This window comes from Protopterus annectens, chromosome 2.part0, assembly GCF_019279795.1.
Source record: "Protopterus annectens isolate FY-2018-M chromosome 2.part0, PAN1.0, whole genome shotgun sequence".
Taxonomy (NCBI): Eukaryota; Metazoa; Chordata; order Ceratodontiformes; family Protopteridae; genus Protopterus; species Protopterus annectens.
The window spans coordinates 105,293,803-105,311,931 of record NC_056728.1 but is presented as its reverse complement, the minus strand read 5'-3'; the positions used below and the strand labels follow the sequence as shown (position 1 = coordinate 105,311,931).

General features: G+C 42.8%; 1 long non-coding RNA gene across 1 annotated transcript in view; it reads left to right on the top strand.

Moving 5' to 3' along the window:
- LOC122792984 overlaps positions 1–12,327 on the top strand; it is an 84,438-nt gene extending 72,111 nt beyond the window's left edge. The window contains exon 2 of the long non-coding RNA XR_006363435.1: positions 12,229–12,327. This is a non-coding gene — a long non-coding RNA (uncharacterized LOC122792984). The remainder of the gene's footprint in view (positions 1–12,228) is intronic.
- The last annotated feature ends 5,802 nt before the right edge of the window (positions 12,328–18,129 follow it).

Genomic DNA, 18,129 nt, shown 5'->3' with positions numbered 1-18,129 from the left:
GCTGAACTATACCTCCCAACTGTCCAGATTTTCAAAGAATGAATAGATTTTTGCTTCTTATTTTTGGTTTGTTCCTCATAAAATTTGTGGTTTTCTGGCAAATCATTTAGGAATTAAGTCACTAAATAATGACACTGAGTTTCAGACTTCATAACCTTCAAAAAATGCATGCTAAAGTAAGACCTGTTGTTCTATCAACTGTCTCAGTTTATACAAGAGCAATTTTTAGTACTGTTTATATGTCCCCCCAATATATTTGGCCTTGTCCAGATTTATTGCATTAACAGGTTGAGAGGTACATGCAAACAAATTGCTTTATAGAATTAGGCATAGCCAAACCTCTCAACTGTCCCTGATTTTGGCTCAAAATGTTGCTCTTCCCCCTAATAATCCCTCCGCAAAATAGCAATTTTGGAAGAAAACATGGAGGGTTTACAATTAAGAAATGACTATAATAATCAGAGTTATAGATTACTTTTATTTCAGAAATCCATGTAGATTATTTTATTTTGTCAGCTGCTCAAGTTAGCAGTACTAATATTAAAGTGTTCCTTCTTTGACAGGTTCCCAGCTGTATTGTGTGGCTATTTTATATTTTTACATCACATTTTTGGTCTATTTTTCATAAAATCGTGATTTTGTTGGCAAATTAGTGACAAATCATTAAAGACTGAAGTTAGAAAATAATGACAGACATTTGAGTTTCGGATTTCATACCATTCAGAAAATTCATACTAACGCAAGACCTATTCTATTATCTTTCTAAGTTTATAAGAGCAATATTTAAAAATTGTCCTTATTTTTGGGGCCTTTGTCCCACTTCTTTGTATGGCTTTGTCCAGATTTCTTGCTCTGAGGTTGAGAGGTATGACAAATGTGTCAGGGCCATCACAATCAGCCAGAGACATTTCAAATTGTGACATACTTGTTGCACCCCACTCCCCCATGTAGTGACTCTGGATTTGTCGAAGCAAGGCAAGGAGTAGTTATGCAGTGTAAATGTGCAGAGTATCCCCCCCATCCAAGGTAGACACAAGTACTAGAGTGGCTTTTCATCCGTCCTTGATTTTTGCAGAATGGTCTGGTTTCTGTCATATTTTTTGTACTGTTGATTTATGCTTATTACTCAAAGTGCCTGTTGCTCTGTGTTTAAGTAGCAATACTTTAATGACCATCAGGTAAGCTTGGCTGAGATTGTAAGATGCAAGTAAGCTGTAATAAGCATACTGTTAAAGAATTGCCAACATTGAAAGCCTTTCTGTTGTTGCCATTTAGAGAATACTTAACTAGATAATGTATAAGCCTTGGATATTGAAATGCATATGACAGTATTTGTAATAAAGGACAGGATTACATTATTTTAAGAAGCTCATTACACTTGGAGACTTCCAGTCATCTCTGCAGGCTTTACCCGTAAACTAAACAGAATGCCAATCGTGTGGTCCATAACCTGTACAGTAATCCTTTTAAGCAATATATCTTGAGCTTATTTCTTGTTTGCTTTTCATTTTTTACTTTGATCATGTTTTCCCCATGAAACAAGTAGATAGTTGTCAGGCAGCAGGTCTTTTTGGATAAGAAACATTTTTACAAGTGGGGCATCAGAGATTTCTACTTTCAGCATGTTACTTGATACTTTAATAAAGCTGAATATAAATTATAATTAGAACTGCAGTGCAAGAAGTGGTTTGAGTTGAGTGCTGCTTGTTTTTCTTATACTTGATTTTGACTGGCATTCCATTAATGTATTTAAAAAGTAATTTATTTTTTCATGCCTCACAACCTTTTTGTTTCCATCTAGATATTAAGTAAGCTGTCATGCAGCCAATGCATTGAAATATTTTTATTCTTCTACACTTCATTTTGTCTTGATTGGAGTCTCATAAAGACGGTTTGGCACCCAGGGCAGTGTATTTAGTTAGTTTTTGTGGTTTTGAGCATAGCTCCTCCCCTTTCTAGTTGGCCACACCCCTTCCCATTGACACCCACCCATTCAGCTGTCTCCTGCAGCCCCCCTTTGATTTGAAGTCACCAGCTGCCACTGGTCAGTAGTGAAATTTTAATTGTGCCCCAAATTATCTCTAATGATCATTTATTGAAAGTGCTAACCAAGTCAAAAATATTTCTTCCATGGGATCTGACAGTGTACCTGGTTTCTTAATTAACAGTGTTAAACGTGCCTTTGTAGTCCCGCTCTTTAAAATGTTTAACCTAAGTTTAACCCCTGATGGGTAGTAGTACACTGCAGTGGTGATGTCCTTCCATAATGGTGGCCTTACAACCAACTCAGGTAAATGCAAACCTATCAGTCTTACAAGCCTCATCTGTAAAACTGTGGAAATATTGTAGTTGGCCTCATAAACTATGATATCAAGAATATTATTAGATGTGATCCCCAACAGTTTGGCTTTTTGAAGGCAAGGTTCTGTTTATTGAATCTGTAAGCTTCTTTAGAATGGTTACAAAGACTGTAAACACTGACCATGCAGTACACATGGTGTATTGTATCTTGTCCTGGCCAAGGTCTTCAACATCGTTCCCCCTGCTGGCATCATAGAAAAGTCAAGTGTTTAAACAATAAACCCATATATGGTAAAATGGATAACACACAGGTACAAAGTCCACACAGTGCAAGCTGCAGGTGCCTCATTAGATAGTCTGAATGTGACCAGTGGTGTCCCTCTGGGGTCAATGCTAGGACCACTCCTTTTTGATCTTCACTTTTCAGATTTCCAAGCAGACAGCCAAGATACCAAGCTAGCAAAGTTTACCAGTGACTCTAAACTGGAGATTGTTGTTAATGCACCCTTTGACACCCAAACCTTCCAGAAAAAACTCTCCCTAATAAATTCTTGGTGTACCAAAAATTTGTCAAACTAAATGCTAAATGCTAAAAAGTATACTGTAGTCAGTCTTGCCCTTCTCAGATTGCTTTGGTAATCCAAGTAAGTACTGTGTATGTTAGTATGTGTGTGTGTGTGTGTGTGTGTGTGTGTGTGTGTGTGTGTGTGTGTGTGTGTGTGTGTGTGTGTGTGTGTGTGTGTGTGTGTGTACGCATGTATATATATGTAGATATATATATATATATATATATATATATATATATATATATATATATATATAATTGCTTTGATAATCTAAATTAGTGATGTTATGTGATCCTATCTCGCCTACATTCTGAATGATGGGTTCGGAGCCGATCCCTCGGCTCCGACTCGGCACGCTTATGCCAAAGAGCGAAGTCTCTTACTGGCTGAGCTTACCATATCCCAGGATGCACCACTACCAGTCCCCCAGATCTCGTTTGCCGCTAACAAGTGAAGACGTGGTCTCGAGCTGGCTGAGTTAAGTAGTGATTATTTCACTAGTTTTTCTGTCAGGTTTTTCTTCTTTTTCTACAAAAGCTGTTTTAACAGCTATTCTTGTGTTTTGAGTGTGTTTGACAAAATTCACTTGGTGAATTCTTGTGTTGTGAGTGACTAGGAGTACCTCTTGTCTGGAAAGGCCTTTCCGGTCTTTTTGTTTGTAGGTGACTTGGTTCTTTTTGAATCATTTACTTTCTCTTCTTAAAGAACTAACGGAGAAATTATTATATTACAGAGTTTGTGCTGTGTTTGATTAACTCACAGTTTTGCAGTGATAACTGTAAAGCCTACTCTAGGTGTATTACAAGTGTTCTTTCAGTTACCTTTGAAAATTTCCATAATGTCTCAGAATCCCAGGCCTTCGGGCTTCAAGAAATGTGTAAAATGTAGCTTCAAAATGTCCATCACGGACGATCACTCGCTATGTGTGTATTGCTTAGGGCAAAGCATTTACAGGAATCATGTAGTGTATGTCATGCTTTTTCCACAAGGGTCCTCCAGGAGAGGAAAAATAAATTAATTCTTAAGGGATTAATTAAACCTTCTTTGGAAGAAGCTTTGGCATCCTCTCCTTCTCCGCCAAAAGAAAGGCGTCGGCTCCGACCAGTCCGTCGGATCCGATCGCTAAGAAACAAAGGCAGGCCTCTCCTTCGGCTCCAAGGACTTGGAGCCGAGGTCGAACGGTCTGCCTCGATGCCACCAGTATCGACTCCTCTGGCCGGAGCCGATAGCTGGGGCATCGAGGCGGGTCATCTTCGTCGGCTCCACTGCTCTCGGAGCCGACAAAGGTTGCCCGCTCAGACACTCTCCTCGGCGCGAAGTCCACCTCGGCACCGATGGAAACTGGTGTGGATTCCCTCGGTGCCGATTCTCATCGAGTCGCCTCGGAGCCGTCCCCTAGCCCTTTGGGGCCGTTGGAGAGGCCTTCTCGGACCCGTTCTGTTTCCTCTCGGTCTTCGAGGATGTCAGATTCTGATATAGACAGGGTGCTCCAAAGACTGTTCCAGTCCCCAGTCTTCCAAAAATTTGTTTCGGTTCCGACCCAGTTGGCTTCGGAGCCGATGACCTTGGCCCACCCCATTGCCATTCCTCCTCCGACTGCTTCGGCTCCGTCGGAGCAGGTGCTGTTGGAGCCGATGGAGATCTCAGGGTCGGCTCCGACCCTTACTCCAACCCGGGCCTTCGGGTCCGAGTTTGGTACGTGGACGTCTTCGGCTGGACCCGGGGGTGATGTTTCGGGACCTATGCTTTCGGTTCCGAGCCTCCCCTCGGTGCTTCGGCTGCGGGTCTTCCGTCGACTATCACGGCTCCGGAGACCGGACACTCCCAGGATTCTGGGGGTCCGGCTTTCAGAGCCATGAGGAGTGCCTTGGCCAAGTCCTCTTCGGCCATCTCCCCGGCTTTACCGGCACCTTCCCTAGGCGTGGAGACTGGGTCTTTGGCAGTTCCCTTGTCCGTAGTCAGCGGAGCCCCGGGGCCTGAGGTTACCCCCAGTGGGGGTTCCCCTCCTCCTGAGGGTTCTTCTGAGCTTTCTTCGGAGGAACCCCCAAGGAAGAGATCGTGCAAGAGGAAGCACGTGGACTCCCCCGAGTCTATTACTTCAGACACTGATCTGGATGATGCAGAGGGGTCCCTGAAGTCGTCCTCGGATGATGTCTCCTTTGCAGACATCTTAGAGATCCTCAAACAACGAGGCGGCTGGATATCCAAACCCCCCTCTACTGACGAGTCAGTGCTCCTCAAGGCCTTTGGGGCTCAGCCCTCCGCCTCCTGGGTGTCTCCGCCCTTTGACGAGCTTCTGGATTTAGTTTGTCGAAGGGCGTGGGAACATCCAGATACCGTGGAACCAGTCCTTCTCGTCCAAATAAATTTTTGTCTGCTCCCCGAAGGCGTTCCTCACTAAAGGCGTGGCTGTAGATGCCATGGTGGTGGCATCTGCTACACAACAGGTCGTGGCAGAGGCTTCAACGTCCATCCATCCTCCTAATAAGGAGTCTAGGAGTATGGACAGGTACGGGAAGCGCACCCTGACTTCAGCGGCCTTTACTTTAAGGTCTCTGAATTATTTGGCACATTTTACCAGGCTTCAGAGGGATCTGGTCAAGGAGTTGTCAGATTCCCTCTCGGGTAACCTACCTGAGCAGCTAGCCCAGTCGGTTAGCTCTCAGTTGGCTATCCTTACATCAATTTCTAACTCGTCCATGAGGCTCATTTCCTATGCGGCCGAAGGGGCGGGTAGAGCGGCAGGCACAGGCGTGGCTCTACGAAGACAAGCCTGGCTCCGCTTGTGTCAGTTTGCGGAGGCCTTCAAGTCTTCCTTCGCCGACGCCCCCTTTGATGGGTCCTCCTTGTTTGGACCCAAGGTTAAAGACACCCTTACCCGCTGTGAGCAAGAGGGAAAAACTTTATCTGCCGTAGGTGCCGTTATTCCACTCCCTTCGGCCTTACCCCAAGGCTAAAGGAGGGGAACATGTGGTGCCGCACATCCCGTAAGTTTTTCTGCCAACCTCAGGAAGAATCCTTCCAGAGGCAGAGGACGGGGAAATTTTTCAGGGAGACGCCATCCCAGAGGCGGCAGAGGGCCCCGCAATTCTGGAGACCGCGAGTCCTTTCGTGGCTCTTCAGCCTCCCACACGTCATGAGGGATTGCCCGGCTGTGCTGCTCCGAGCCAGTCGGGTGTCGTTTTGCCAAGCACCTAAAAGCCTGGGAGTCAATCACTCAGGACAGATGGGTGCTTCGGATCATTGCCGGAGGTTACACCATCCCATTCACATTCTCGCCCCCACCGTCCAAAAGAATCCCGGACCCACCACCCAGTCAAAGGGAAATGGCAGCCGCAGAAGCTTTAAAGCTGCTAGAAAAAGGAGTCATCCAACGGTCCCCACAGACCAGATCGGATCAGGAAATTACTCCAGGTTCTTTTAGTGCCAAAAGACAGGGGACCTGAGACCAATATTGGATCTCAGCAGACTGAACCAATCCGTCACGAAATCCAAATTCCGAATGGTCACGTTACAATCCGTTCTCCCATTGTTGGAGAAGGATGTTTGGATGTGCTCCATAGACCTCAAGGACGCCTATTATCACATACCGATACATCAGGCGTCCAGAAGGTATCTGCGCTTCAGCCTGGGAGTCAGTCATTACCAATTTTGGCCTCTGGCCTTTGGTCTCACCACAGGCCCCAGGGTGTTCACCAAGTGTTTGGCAGTAGTGACGGCTCACCTGAGAAGTCTTGGATTCCAAGTGTTTCCCTATCTGGATGACTGGCTCCTGACTGCCACCACCAGGCATCTACTAATGGACAACCTCAAAGCCACTATCTCCCTGGGTGTTACCCTGGGGATTACATTCAATTGGTCAAAGTCTGTCTTGCTGCCCTCTCAGCATAAAGTTCATAGGAGCAGAAATAGACTCAAGATTGATGCGTCTTTCTTCCTGCGAAAGGATCCAAACTTTACAGGGCCAAGTTCAAGCTCTGATCTCGAGATCCAAAGCCCCAGCCAGGATGGTTCTACAAGTTCTAGGCTCAATGTCTGCCATGGTTCTTTTAGTCCCTCTGGCAAGATTGCACATGAGGATTCTTCAGTGGCTATTGTCAACGCAATGGTCCTTTCAGGATCTTCCCCTCAATCATCACATCATGATTACGGATATATGCAAAAGGGACCTTCGCTGGTGGCTTCAGACATCCAATTTGGATCAAGGAAACCCCTTTGTTCTTCCCTCTCCAGTGGTTACCCTGACGACAGATGCCTCCCAGATAGGGTGGGGGGGGCATTGTCTGGGCAGGCTAGTTCAGGGCTCCTGGCTTCCAGACGAAGCTCTTCTCCACATCAATGTGTTGGAGATGAGGGCTGTACTTCTGTCCCTACAAGCCTTACACAAGTTTCTTCCTCAGGGCATCATCGCCATCCACACAGACAACATGTCGGTGGTTTGGTATCTGAACAAACAAGGAGGGACCAGATCGTACCGCCTTTGCAGAGAGGCCATGAGAGTGTGGGAATGGGCTGTAGCTACCAACCGCTTCTTGGTAGCGACCCACATCCCGGAAAGTCAAATATATTGGCAGACAAATTGAGCAGGACAATTCTCTCTCCTCACGAGTGGTCTCTAAGCCACACAGTAGCAGCTCAGGTTTTCAGGAGATGGTGGCAACCATGCTGCGACCTATTTGCAACTCCATTAAACACCAAGTGCCAAAGGTTCTTCTCCTTGATCCCACATCAGGGAGTACCAGCCATGGATGCTCTAGCACAACCTTGGCCAACAGGGCTACTTTATGCCTTTCCTCCAATTCCGCTTCTTCCCAGAGTTATTCAAAAGCCTCTCAACTGGGGTCTTCAATGATACTGATTGCCCCATACTGGCCTCGTCAGGTATGGTTTCCCTACCTGAAGAAGCATGCAGTGGACGATCCGTGGACTTTAGACCTGATTCCGGACTTGCTAATCCATCAGTCGGGACTTCGACATCAGTCCCTTCAATCTTTGAAATTGACAGCTTGGCTCCTCCACTTCCGACTTTAGTTAGACGACACACACTAGACCCGGAAGTTGTTCACATTTTATCTTCGGCCCACAAACCCACCACTAACAAATTGTACCTTAGTAAGTGGAAGAGGTTTGCTATCTGGGCTCAACTCAAGGGCTTAGACCCTATCACTGCTCCTGTCCCAGAGGTCTTGAAATTTTTAACATCCCTGTTTAATCAGGGATCTTCTGTCTCAACTATTAAAGTCCAACTAGCGGCTATCTCTAAATTCCACGAATCCATGGATCCTCCTTTGATGAGCAGCAGACTATGCAAAACTTTCATTAAAGGTGCGAGCCTATTAAGACCACCAATTTTTCATCCTGCACCTCCATGGGATCTTGATTTGGTGCTTCGCGCATTAACATCTTCCCCTTTTGAACCGGCTGCTACATGCGAGTTAAAATATCTGTCTTGGAAAACTGCCTTCTTAGTTGCAATTACTTGGCAAGAAGAGTTTCAGAGCTTCAAGCCCTGTCTATTAAGCCACCGTACTTGATCTTCCACAAGGATAGAGTATCACTTAGGCCTAATCCATCCTTTGTCCCAAAGGTCTGTTCTAGTTTCTGCCTCCAACAATCTCTAGAGCTACGGTTTTCTTCCCAAAATTCTCCAATGAAGCAGAATACACTCTTCATAAATTGGATGTTCACAGGCAATTACGCTTCTATTTAGACAGGACTCAGCAACCCGTAAGTCAGACCAGTTGTTTGTGTCCTTCTCAGATAATAAACTGGGCCAAACCATCACAAAAGCTACTATTTCAAAATGGATCAGAGATTGCATAACTCAGGCTTATTCTTCTTCGAATAAGCAGCTTACAACATCTATCAAGGCTCATTCTACCAGAGCTATGGCTACTTCTATAGCTTTTCATTCCAAGCTCGCTATATCGGAAATCTGTGCTGCGGCTACTTGGTCCAATCCGCACACTTTCATTTCCCACTACAAATTGGATGTGGCATCTAGAGGACGAGCTTCATTTGGTTCCACGGTACTCAGGAGTGTTTTCCAGTGAGCCACCCAGGATTCAGGTGCTAGGGACGCTGTCCCATTATTCAGAATTTAGGCGAGATAGGATCACATAACATCTTTTAGTTATGTACTCACCATAACTTCAGATGTTTGGGATCCATACATTCCTAATACCCACCCTCCTTCCCCCTGCCTTGGAGATCAGAAGAGATTGAACGGTTTTGAGTTCTACTGTTTTATCTTGTTTCATCTGACGATGTTATATAAGCAGGGTATGCATGTGTGCATGTATGCGGACAAACTAGATCTGGGGGACTGGTAGTGGTGCATCCTGGGATATGGTAAGCTCAGCCAGTAAGAGACTTCGCTCTTTGGCATAAGCGTGCCGAGTCGGAGCCGAGGGATCGGCTCCGAACCCATCATTCAGAATGTAGGCGAGATGGATCCCAAACATCTGAAGTTATGGTGAGTACATAACTAAAAGTTTGTGTGTGTGTGTTTTGTGTGTGTTTTGTGTGTGTTTTCTTACTGTTTGACAGGGAAGGCTGACTGAGTAGATCAGAGCCAACTGGTTGCTAGCCCAGTATATATCTATGAACCTACAGAAAATACCCCCCTCCCAATTAAAAAGCACATCTTTTAAGTGGAAGGAATTTATTTGGGTTGCATGGATAGGCTTATAAAATCCCTGGTGGCTGATAGCCTAGCATGTATCTATGGATTTATGAACCTATAATACTATAGTTTCCTTAGAATCAGATTGCTGATACGAAGAAGATATTCCTGAAGTAGATAAATTATGCAGTGTGTTTGTGTGATATGTGTGTGTGTGTGTATGTGTGTGTGTGTGTGTGTGTGTGTGTGTGTGTGTGTGTGTGTGTGTGTGTGTGTGTGTATGCATGTATATATATATGTAGATATATATATATATATATATATATATATATATATATATATATATATATATATATATATATATATATAAAATTGCTTTGATAATCTAAATTAGTGTTTGTGTGTGTGTGTTTTGTGTGTGTTTTCTTACTGTTTGACAGGGAAGGCTGACTGAGTAGATCAGAGCCAAGTGGTTGCTAGCCCAGTATATATCTATGAACCTACAGAAAATACCCCCCTCCCAATTAAAAAGCACATCTTTTAAGTGGAAGGAATTTATTTGGGTTGCATGGATAGGCTTATAAAATCCCTGGTGGCTGATAGCCTAGCATGTATCTATGGATTTATGAACCTATAATACTATAGTTTCCTTAGAATCAGATTGCTGATACGAAGAAGATATTCCTGAAGTAGATAAATTATGCAGTGTGTTTGTGTGATATGTGTGTGTGTGTGTGTGTGTGTGTGTGTGTGTGTGTGTGCAAGCAAGTGTGTGTAGGTAAGCAGAAGAGTAAGGATTTGGTAAGGGGATACATTGAGTGTGTTTGTGAATATGAGTGTTTAGGGTTAAGTTAGAGGATATATTTTAGTGTATGTGTGTGTGTGTAGACATGTCCACATATGCATGGTGAGTGAGTGCTGTCTTGTGTAGTGGTAGTTTGATGATAGAGAGAATTGTTTTATTTACTTTGGGTCTTTTATAATGGGGTACCTGCATGTTGTCTTTTTTCCCCTTCAGAGGGTGGTGTAGACAAAATGAAGCAACACATTACTAAAATAGCACAGTGGATGAGAAGTGAAGTCCCTCTCCCAGTCTTAGTAATATGTGATAACCCTAGCCCTAACTCCCAGCTTTCTTTAGAAAAACTATTTCTGTAACACTGCCAGTATTCAGACAAATTAGGTATGAATATTATGGTAGAGTTTTGGTTTACTGATTACAAAAGGAAATTATTTTCTTTTTTCAGTCATTTGTACTTGCAATGTTTTAGGTGTTTGGTAATTTGATTGTTTGAAATGTTTGAATCAATTGATTGTGATTGACATTTTGAACAATCATAGACTAGAATATGTTCAATGTGTAATATACTGAGCTCATTTAAATGAAACATAAAGCAGCAAAACACATGAGTGGGCTTAAACATGGTCCCTCTGATGGGGTGGACAAGTCTACTCTCCTCACTCTGTGTAGGAGATTAATTGAGACTCAGTGAAATAGGATCAACAAGTCAGGTCTTGATAAAATGTTGCTCAACCCTCCTCATGTGAAGGATATATATATGTATGTGTGCGTCTTTGTACATTTTTAAAATGTTTTCTTTCTTTTGTGCTCAGAAACATTTTTAAATAATGTTTTATAATGTCTGTCAGTGTGTTTAAAACCGCATGTTCTTTATGCTCCTGTTGTGACTTAAAATGACATATTTTTGTGATATGCAAGTATAAAACAGAGATATATAGAGGCTGAGTGTATTTAAGTAAAACCTTCCTTAGTATAAATAAAAGTCATATCCTACTGTTGGTAGAGAGAATTATTTTATTTACTTTGTCTTTTTTATCCAAACTCATCCATTAGTTTGGGGGAAAAGATTTTATTTATTTATTTTAATTTTGTAAAAGCATATTGAGCTTATGGGGAAAACAGCAATTGTAGGACATGTATGTTTGCTTTAATTCCAAATAAAAATAGCATATCATTGCAAATTAAATACTCTTGATTTTGTATCTAGTTGGATGGAGAACAGCAGTATCCTACTTTGTGAGGGGTACTCTACAATTGTATTTTACTGCTGTACCCCTCTTAGTGGTTGATGCAGTGCTGGAATTTATGGTATTCTGTGCTCATGCAGAGTACACTCAGCATTTCAGTCCCTGGCAGACAGAATGTATACTGACAGGTGTACATAGTCATGGACTGCTCATTAATTAGCACAGCAACTGAAATATACCCCACTCTGTGTCTTATACACAGCACAGATGATATCTTTGAATTTGGTCAGAATCAAATAATTCTGTTTTCTCAAGTTTATCCGTTTTACTTTTTAAGTGCCTGTACCTTTTAACATTATAATTACTAGTTTACTCTGATTTTGTGTAGCATTTTATTTATATTTATTTATTTGTTTGTTTATTATTTTATGACTGTAATGGCTTATTTGGGAATAACTCCTTTTTTTAGCCTAGACCTGGGAAAAAAAGCATCACGGTGAGAAAACAATACAAGAGAAATTATGATATTATAACAAAAGTTAATAAAATCTAGTTATGACACAACTGAAAATAAAACAGCAGAATAGAAAGCAAATCAGCTAGTCTTACAAAGACACAGTATATGCAGTAGTAGCATGCAATCAAAGGAGTATAAAATGAAAATTCTTATGCAATAGACTTTTTAGAGTTGAACAGGTACTATTGAATCATAGCTTATAGTGTGTTCCTTATGTTTTCTTTTTTCAGACTACTGGAAACATAAAGATGAGTGCATGAACTTTGACCAGAAGTATGATGCAGAATTGATCAAAGAAGAAAAACGCAGAGAAGTAGAAGAAGAGATCAGGATACAGGTTGGTATAGTTTGTCTTCCAGATAAAAGAGTAAGTTGTATGTCCTTTCTTTAGTTACAGTTGGTTATTTCACTGTATGAAATGAGCTCTAAAATTCATTGTATTTGGCTGTTTTACCATATGCTTAGTTTGTCTTACTAAAAGAGGATCTGATATGTCGCACTTTTTGACATGCTACCTCAGTGCCAGTAGAGAATGGTGTCAGTTTCTTAGCCATTTTATTATTACATTGTCTATGTGGAAAATAGCTGTAATGCATTACTAGGATGTACCAAGAAACATTTTATTACCAGTTTGAGAAGCTATTTATATCATTTCAGCTTTTGCTTACTAGTGCCAATATCTCTGCCTTGTATGAGCTAATGTCTGTTGTGTTATTTTGGCAAAATACACAAAGTATTCATGATTTCACCTAACAATTGTTGACCACCATGTTCATTTTCTTCTCATTGCTTCAAAACAGTTGGTCTTCTGAATATATTTTATGATAACCTGATCATTATTTAATTTTGGTCAAAGATTACAATGAGAAAGTATTTCATAAAAGGATGAATTAATATATAGAGAGAGCTTAGCAAAAAAAAAAAAAAAAAAAAAGGTGATGCTCAGACGTAGAAAACTGTTGCAGTACACCATGCTGTAAGGATCCTTCCCCACTTCAGTTGTCCAGCTTTAGAAAGCTAAGATCGCCTTCCACTCAGGCCAACTATCAGGAGCTAAAGCAGAACTCCATAGAAGGACATTTGGAACAAGCAAACCTTCAGAACAATCTTTTGCCTGGGGGGGGGGCCTGAAAAAAATTCTAGGAAATAAACCAAGCAGTTACTACGTACAAAAAAGGACAAATCCACACCCTAGTTGATGTTGTGTCTTTTGGCTTTTCCCGGTTAGGGGTCGCCACAGCGGAACTCCGGTCCGCTAATGATTGGTAGTTGATTTTTACGTGCCGAGTTACCAGCCCTGACGCACAACCTTCAATGAAGGTACGCCCATTCACGCATGTCTCCACGCAGAAGACGCTCTAGCTGAGAATCGAACCAGACAGCGTCTTACTTTGAGGCGACAACGCTACCGCAGCACCACCACCGTGGACACAAATCCACACCCTAGCAACCCAAAAAAATTAAAAGCAAGAAAAGGGGGCTAGTGGAATAGGAAGCTACTGCATCAGAGATCTATTAAAACGTCTACTGTTATGGCAAGTCTGACTGTGTGTGATATGCGTGTATGTGTATATGTTTGTATGTGTGTGTGTATTTATGCATGCATATGTTTGGCAGAATCACACTATAGATATAAAACTATTTTGCATCAAATTTTATGAATAATATTTTTTTAATAAAGAAAACTGCAAAACATTTTCACAAGTAACCCCTGTTCTGTTCTCAATAATGTCCTGTGGGGTAGCTGTTACAGGAAAATAGAATTTCCTGGAGTGAGGGCATCTAGTGCTGTCCCTGGAAAAATTGCTATTTCCCCGAAATGCCCACCTTGTCAGACATTATTGCTTACTTAGAATATTAATAATTGAGACTCTTATAAGAAGTTTAACATAGCTACAAATATAGGACTAAGTGCTTTGAATTCATTTTAATTCAGAAAACCTTTCACAAATGATGAAGGAAGCTTACTCTAAGAAGAAGATATCAGATAAGGCAAAAGAATCCTAAAATAAGCAATAAGTCAGTATATTAGGCATTGCAAAGACAGAGATAAAGAGCAAAAGCCTTACATGAAAGTAGTAGAAAAAGGGGAAAAAGAAAGAAAATTGATCCACTTCAAGCTGTAATTGCAGCATATGCTTGAAGGTCCCATCTGTAAAGAAACTAGAGAAAAAAAAATGTGCCATCATCATTTCAGAGAAAGAAAAAAAAAACACTGAAAACTACTATAGGCTCCAGAACAAAACAGAAAACTCTTTTGTTCTGCCACACAGTGTCTTTATTACAGACAATTGTAAGTTAAGTTGCCATCTATGAAGTAAAGCAAGACTTCATAAGAATTGCCAAGTGCATTTAACAGGAGGTAGAAATACTATAAAAGCAGTTGCATAATAAATTATTTTTAACATATTTTAATGCTCACACTTATCAACAAACTTGTTATATGAGCTTCAAGCAATTACCAGTATAATTCTTTAAGAATTATAGTCTCTGCGTCTGAACATAGGTTTAACCTTTGTACATACAGTAAATATAAACTTCTTCAAATTATTGCAACAAATACTGTGATATACAAAGTATTTGATTTTATTATTTCACCTTGGACTTTATCATGTAACCTTTGTATAGTAGATGATTGTATTCTTTAGGACACACCGTATGTAGTTTGTGCAGGTGTGGACATTGTTGACTTGATTGGCATCCCAATAGTGCTTTTAAGTGTTTGGCACAGTTTTAATATTTGATGTGCTAATTCTGTAGTTTTTAACATTAAAAAGGGTTAAAGTATAAAAATAATTATTACTCTAATGGGCATTATTACTAACAATGTCAATAAAAGATGGCCACACACATCCAGGGGGCTGCCATCCCCCTATATCCCCTGCTTTATACAGTTTTAAGTGCCTAGCAGTCCTTTTGTAGAGGTAAGCCTCCCAATGGATGATGCACAGTTTTTGTTTAATCTTACCTTTGTAAAAAAATGATAAAATCATTTATTCATTAAAAAGTAAGAGATCCTACATTATACGGTTGTCCCATGTTATACCAAGGGATGGTGCTTTCTACTGCGCATCCTGGTGTGTCTTAATATAAACAATCTCCTTATAGTATTTATATCTGTTCTTTTATGCAGTTTTGCACTCTGATGAAGTCTTCTTTTACTGAAGAGACAAAATCACTTAACTTGTGTGTAATAAACACATTCTATGGCAGAACAAGTGATATGATGTTGTTAATCTTCTTTCCATTTATCACTGATGGGTTCAGTTCCGAGTCCTCGGAACCAAGTCGGCCTATTACCAAGCTCATGCCAGCCAAAAAACTCTCGAGCTAAGCTTTTTCCCAGAATGCCATTCTCCCTGTTACCTCAGATCTCGTTTGCAGTATAGCCGTAAAGCCGCATTTCAGCCAAGCTCTCAGCTAAGTGAAAACTTTTTTGATACTTTGTGTGAAAAACTCATTGAGATTTCTTCCTTTATTGAGCATTAGTCTTTCTTGTGTTAAATTACAGTTAGAGCTTGTTCTTTTTTTCTTCCTTTCTCTACCCGTTGGTAAACTTTCAAGTGCCATTGTTGGTACGGCCCTCTCTTCTTACCCTTGTGGTATTCCTCCAGTACCATAGCTGGTATTTCTGTTTTCCTTCCTGACCTGTTAGTGCCTTTCAATAGTAAGTTTCTGTTATATGAATATGTGTAATACTGTGTGGTTTTGAACTCTGTCTGAATTGCTAAAACAGACTTGTTTCGATTTTGCTTTTGAAGTGCTAGCCTGTTGTGTCCCTCTTTCAAGATGTCAGATAAGAAGGGTACTTCGAGGTTTAAGCATTGTACTTTGTGTAATGGCAAGTTACCTAATAGTGACTCTCACGATGATTGTGTGTATTTTTTGGGGGTGCCCCATCTTTTGGTGCAACCTCCCTGTGGCATTTGTCAAAGTTCCAGTCAACGCACTCTGAATGAGCGCAAGAATAAATTGATACTGAAAGCGTTACTTAAGTCTTCCTTTTCAGAGGCCATTTGTGGGATGGAGGTCTCAAACTCCTCCTACTAAAGACAAAAAGTGGTCCCACTCGGTTCCTTCCTCACTCACTGGTGATCAGGGTAAGCCTGTGAAACCAAAAGTTCCAAAGTTGTCCTCCGAGCCTAAATCAGCCTCATCGGCACCATCCTTGTCTGCTCCAAGCACTTCGAATCTTACGATATTGGTGCCAGTTTTGGCTCCAGTTCTGCCTCTGGCACCAACGATAGACCTCACCATACCTGCTACAACTTCAGCACCTGTGATCACTCTGGCTCAGTGCACGGCTTTGGTGCCTACCTCTGATATGACATTGGAACTCCCCGCTTCGGCTCAGAGTGCCCCTTTGGCACTGAGCGATATTTCGACTAAACTGGACTTGACCCCTTTAATCCCGGTCTCGAAACTTGAGACATCGGTGCCGGCAGACCTTGCACCATGGACCTGATACTCTCCATCTGTAGATCCGTTCCTGGGTCAGATGTATAGCCCATTCATTGATCGACCTGACTCCCCGTCCGGATTATCCACTAGATCCACCAGGAGTCTGTCAGAACTTGATGTGGTGTGTCTTGTGGACCAGCTTTTGGCAGCCAGGGGGAAACCCACACCTTCTAAGACCCATCTGCCTACACGACTTGTGTTGGCTTCTCCACGGACACCATCTTACTCTCCTTCTTCTACCATTCCAGTTCCAAGGCTTTCTGCTCGGATGTCCTTCTCAGAAACCAGTACTTCGGCACCTATAGTGGACCTCACTCGGGCTCCGGGTTTGCCCCTTTGATCCTCGGTTTCTGTGGAACTGGTCCTTCCTCAGTCTTGGGATTTGGGGGGGTGGGCTCCTCGGCTCGGGTCACGGTTCCAGGTGTGCCTTCCGTTCCATCCTCGGTGCCGGTTGTCACGTCTGCACCAATCCTGCTTGAGGCTCCATCCATGGGGGTGGGTTTGTTAAAGCGGGATGTGACCCTGGTCCCAGGGTTGTCTTTCTCGATTCCGGGCTCCCATCCCTCTTCGGGCGGACCTGCTTTCTGCGTGATGGAGAGGGCTCTTGCTTCTGGAAACACTCCATCGACTTCAGAACCCCAGTTCTCGCCCCCTGAGCTACAACTGCCACAGATCACCTCCCTGTGGCACCGGGCAGAGAAACTGCAGGACACCCCTGTTCAGAGTATCCGCTCTTCCAAGTCCTTCTCAGAGGCCCCCACTGAGGAGTCCCCTCAGAAGAGATTGTGCAAGAAAAAGTAGGTAGACTCACCCGAGGAGTCTCTAATGGAAGACATGGATTACAATGATGGTGAAGGGTCCCCACAGTCACCTCCTGATGATGTTTCCTTTGGAGGCATCCTTGAAATTCTGAAACAGTGGGGTGACTGGAAGCTCTCCAATCCTTCGTCTGAGGATCCGTGTTCCTGCAAGCATTTCGCGCCCAGCTATCTACCTCTTGGGTGACCCCGCCTGCCGACGAGCTCATCCAGCTGTTTGTGCAGCACGCTTGAAGGAACCCTGATTCCATTGAGGCGATCCCTCAGAGACCTGACAAAATTCTTTCCCCACCCAAGGAGAACCCGCATTGGTCCAGAGGGTTACCAGTCGACGCTATGGTGGTGGCGGCGGCCACAAAAAAGGACTTGGCTGAGAATAGTCCTGCAGTCCACCTGGCCAGCAGAGAGTCCTGGGTGGTGGACAGACTTGGGAAGCAAGTGTATGCATCAGTGACCTTTGCCATATGGTCTCTGAACTACTTGGTACATTTTACCAGGCTCCATAGGGACTTGATCTCTGAACTCTCTGGAACACTCACAGGACAGGTGTCTGACGAGGTAAGGGCCAAAGTTGCCTCACAGCTTGCAACCCTGGAATCTATTTCCAACTTGTCCATGAGGTTGCTATCACATGCAACCGAAGGGGGGGCTAGAGCCGCGGGTTCAGGTATTGTCATGAGACGTCATGCCTGGATGCGCATTTGTGTCCTTGCAGATCCCTTCAAGTCTTCCTTTTTGAATGTTCCCATCGAAGCATCATCCCTTTTTGGCTCCAAGGTGAAGGACACTTTAGCCAGGTGCGAGCAAGACGGCAAGATCCTGTCTGCCGTAGGCCTACGGTTTTCCAACCCT